The sequence below is a fragment of the Nicotiana tomentosiformis genome, chromosome 4 (assembly GCF_000390325.3).
Source record: "Nicotiana tomentosiformis chromosome 4, ASM39032v3, whole genome shotgun sequence".
Taxonomy (NCBI): Eukaryota; Viridiplantae; Streptophyta; class Magnoliopsida; order Solanales; family Solanaceae; genus Nicotiana; species Nicotiana tomentosiformis.
Window position 1 is genome coordinate 44261314 of NC_090815.1, and position 4884 is coordinate 44266197.

The following is a 4884-nucleotide window of genomic DNA, read 5'->3' on the forward strand; positions in this document are numbered from 1 at the left end:
AAATCCGATCTCAATTTTACAAAATCACTAAATTCTACCCCAAACCCCCAATTTCTACTTTGTAATTCTAAGATTTGATGATGTAATTCATGAAAAAGTAATTGAAATTGATTGAAAACAAGTTAAAATTACTAAACTATGAATTTGGGAAGAAATTGTTTTACAAAAATAGCCTATACGGAGTCTAGGGGATCAAAAATGGCGTGAAATGAGCTAAGTATTGAAATTCCCATATTTTACCCAACTGCAGATATCGCAATTGTGATGCTCGCTAAAGCGAACCTCTATTCTGATGGAAAACTACTTTCACGTTCGGTTCAGAGAGCACTTTTTTCATTGAGAATTCCTCGTTCCCTTTCGTGTGAATTCGCCAGCGGTGAATTCAAAACTTGTGGGCAAAAGCAAATAGCCTCTCATTCCTTCAGTTGTAGCATTTACGATAGAAAACTCATATTTGCGAAATGCCACCTATCACAAAAGCTATACTGCCTTCGCATTTGCGAAGGTTGCCCAGCCCAGCCATGAGTCGCAAATGCGATGCAATTATCGCAAAAGTGATTACCTCCAACTTGCAAATGCGAGCATGTCTTCGCAAAAGCGAAGCTCGCATTTGCGAACTAGTATTCGTACACCAGATTTCCTATTAAGCCAAAAATCAGTCTGCGAAGCATTCGAAACTCACCGGAGTCCCTCGGGCTCCAATCCGTACATTCACACAAGCATAATAATATCATCCAATATCGCTCGCTATCTCAAATCATTAGAATAATATCAAATATAAAGAATCGATCATCAAAACTCAAGAATTTTAACTTCAAAACTCATTTTTCTACTTTTCACATAATGCGCCAAAACGGCCTCGAGTAACTCGGGACCCCGACCAAACATGCGTACAAGTCAAAAATTATCATACGAATTTATCGAAATTGTCAAAATACCAATCTGAGGTCGTTTACCATAAATGTTGACCGTTGTCAACTCTAGATATTTTTAAAGTTAAAAATCAAATTTTGTTCTAAATTTCACATATAAAATTTTTAAAAAACGATATGGACCATGCACGCAAGTCATAAATCATTAATTAAAGCTATGAGAGGTCTCAGAATATAGAAAATAGAGCTAGTACACAAAATGACCTATCATGTCATTACAGGATAACTCCATGTACAACAACAACAACAACAAAACAACAAGCCCAGTAGTTTTCCACAAGTGGGGTCTAGAGAGGGTAAGATGTATGCAGCCTTACCCATACCCCTAGAAGGGTAGAGAGGTTGTTTCCGATAGACCCTCAGCTAGAGAACGATTGAAAAAAAAAGGTAATTGCAACAAGTAGGAATGACAGCAAGATGAAATAAGATCGAATCCAAGAATGCAGTTAAACTTTAGGTAATAGCCATCTATGGATAAAAGATGTCATACTAACACTAATGCTAGCAAACTGAGTAAGACAAAGAGAAACGCTCGACTACCTACGAACCTTCTTCACTAATTTTTGACCTCCACACCCTCTTGTCTTAAAGTAGCATGTGAAGGATGCCTATAACATTATACTTTCATGGAAAATATTTTCAATATAATGTCATTTAGGCATTCAAATCATCATTTAGGTGATTCTAGATTTTTCTCCAAAATCTAACTTGATTTCTCGTTAATTTATGCTTCTAAAATAAAATTGATGATAGATTCATGATATTCTTGAGCCGAGGGTCTATTGGAAATATTATTCTTCCTTCATAAGGTAGGGGTAAGGTCTGCGTACACACTACTCTCTTCAGACCCCACATGTGAGATTGCACTGGATTTGTTGTTGTTGATAGATTCATGATATAATCATAGATTTAAGTTAGAATCATTTGCCTCAACGTCGTAAATTCTAACCTTGCTCAAAATCTACAAAATCGAGCCTCTCAAGCTCTAAACAACGTGAGGTAGACTCAAAGCATAAAATGAGGCTATTTATAGAACAAGATAAAATACGGCAGAAAACTTGGCCTAAGGTGTCCCCACGCCACTGCGATGCGCCAGTTTTGCACTGGCAGGTTTTGCTTATTTGTTTCCCTTTCAAACCTCCGTCGAATACTCCAGGACTCATACGAGCCCCCGAGACCCTCTAAACCATCCCAATATATCCAATTAGCCTATATGTACTTATCCAAAGGCTTAAAATACGAAGCAAAATGATACAAACAAAACAAAAACTCAATTCAATTTAAAGACTTCTTTAAGTTCTAACTTTCATGCAATAACTCCAAAATGCTCCTGAGCCCCTCGAGTACTAATCTGGATATATGTATAGGTTCAAATACATCATACAAACTTATCTGAAGCTTCAAATCATAAATCAAAAGGCAAATATTAAAATCGAAGGGTAAGGTTGCCGCTTTAACTCTTAAAACTTTCAAATAGATAAAAAGCTTTCCAAATTGTTTTCGGGCCCCGAACCATCCATACCCGCAAGTCATAAAATAGCATATGAACCTACGAAAGTTTCAAATTAGAGAATGGGGTGCTAAAACTTAGAACAACCGATTGGGTTATTACACATAATTACATGACTTAAGATCAAAAGCCTTTTCAATTTATATGCGGTAAACTAATCACGTAATATTAGATTTACATAATACATCAGACACAAATTCAACAAGAAGACTAATATTACTTAATAGAAACCCGACCTCCACTTAAGTATATCTCTTGTATGATGTTAAATTTTTCTTGACATACATTCAAAAATTTAAACATGCATCTTATTTAAATTTAATATGTAGAGGAGTATGCTGTTTTTATTTGCGATTGCAACAGGGGTGTAACGACCCGACCAACCGTTTTGAATATTTGCATTCCGTTCAGCTATTTAAAGTCTTGAGAAGCATCGTATGATGTATTATGACTTGTGTGAATCGTCAGTTTAGGTTTTTAGGTTATTCGTAATTGATTTGTAATAATGAATTTCATGATTGAAGTTTTAAAGTTGGAAGAGTTGACCAAGTTTGACTTTTTAGTATTTAACATCGGATTGGATTTTTGATGGTTCCGTTAGGTCCGGATGTTGATTTTGGACTCAGGAGTATGCCTGGGTTTTCATTTGGATATTTCTAGAAGGTTTCGGCACTAAGTGGCGAAAGTTGAAAATTTGATGGTTTGGAAAGTTCATAAGTTTGACCGGGAGTTGACTTTGATTATTTCGGGTTCGGATTATGGTTCTAGGAATTTAAATAGCTTCGTTATGTCATTTGGGACTTGTGTGCAAAATTTGAGCTCATTCACGGTTGATTTGATATGTTTCAGCGCGAGTTTTGTAAGTTGAAAGTTCAAAAGTTTATCAAGTTCAATTTGAGGTGTGATTTATCGTTTTGATGTTGTTATGCGTGATTTGAGGCCTCGAGTAGGTTCGTTTTATGTTAGGGACTTGTTGGTATATTTGGATGGGGTTCTGAGGGGATCGGGTGAGTTACAGACGTGGTTCAAATCATTTTTATCTCTTGTTGCATTGTTGAAGATTTCTGGTGCTGGTGTAGCCGCATCTGCGGAGTCTTGGTCGCAAGAAGAGACTTCACAGATCCAGGCTGTCCATCATAGAAGCGAGAAAAGGAAAGGTGAGGAAGATCGCAGAAGCGGAGATTTGAGTGCATGTGCGGATGCGCAGGTGCGGTTGGATAGAGCGCAGAAGCGAGGTCTTACGTAGGAGCGGATGATGGCTCGCACCTGCGATGTTGAAGAAGCAGATATTTTTCCGCAGGTGCGTGGGTTGAGTTTTCAGCTGGTTCCGAAGAAGAGGATGTATTGTCGCAGAAGCGACGCTGCAAAAGCGGCTCATTTGCTCGCAAAAGCGAAGATGGCTGGGCAGAAGCTTTAAATGAAGGGTTTGGTCATTTTATTCATATTTGGAGTTATAGAGCTCGGATTGAGGCAATGTTTAAAACGATGTTCACCATATGGATTGGAGTAAGTGTTTTATACTTGGTTTTGGTGATATTTTTTGAATCTATCTTCGTTTTTGGTAATTGGATTGTGAATTCTAAAGATTAAGTAATTGGAGATTTTGTCTAAAGTTTCATAAAGTGAATTTTCAAGTTTTGAACATCGATTCAGAGTCGAATTTGAGTTAAACTAGTATGGTTGGACTCGCAATTGAATGGGTTGTCAGATTTTGTGAGTTTTGTTGGGTTTCGAGGTGTGGGCCCGAGTGTGACTTTTGATTGACTTTGGGCTTTTGATTAAAGATTCGACCTTTATCATTTGGAATTATTTCCTTAGGCATTATTTGATGTATTTGACTTGCTTTTGTCTAGTTTCGAGCCGTTCAGAGATCGGTACGCGCGTGATGATATTTTTAGAGTATCATTTGGCTTGCTAGGTATTGGACTTGGCTTGTTCGAGGTAAGTAGCACTTCTAAACTTGGTGCTAAGGGTATGAATCCCTGAATATACGTGATATATGTTTGGTGTTGAGGTGTCGCACATGATAGGTGACGGGCATGTGGGCGTGTACCGTGTGAATTGTGACTCGGTTATTTCTGTGGTACTGTGTAATTACCTAATCTTATTTGTATTTATGAAATCTCTATGTGCTAGAGTAATTGAGTTGTGATCCATGTTAGAAACCATGTCTAGGCTATATGTTTATCCTGTCGGGACCCACTGAGGTCATTTCTGCTGTTAAGTTATTTTCTTAAATTACAGTTACATACTAGTTCATTTGCATATCACATCTGAGTCTTTGTTGCTATTTATTGATACATCATATCATCATTTTTGGTTGATTTTCATGACATTGTGAGTCGGCGAGATTGTAGAGCTTGATGACTGAGTTGGGGCCTGAGGGCTGTATTGTGAGTGGTATTGATGGATCGGGCTACACGCCGCAACATGATTTATTAT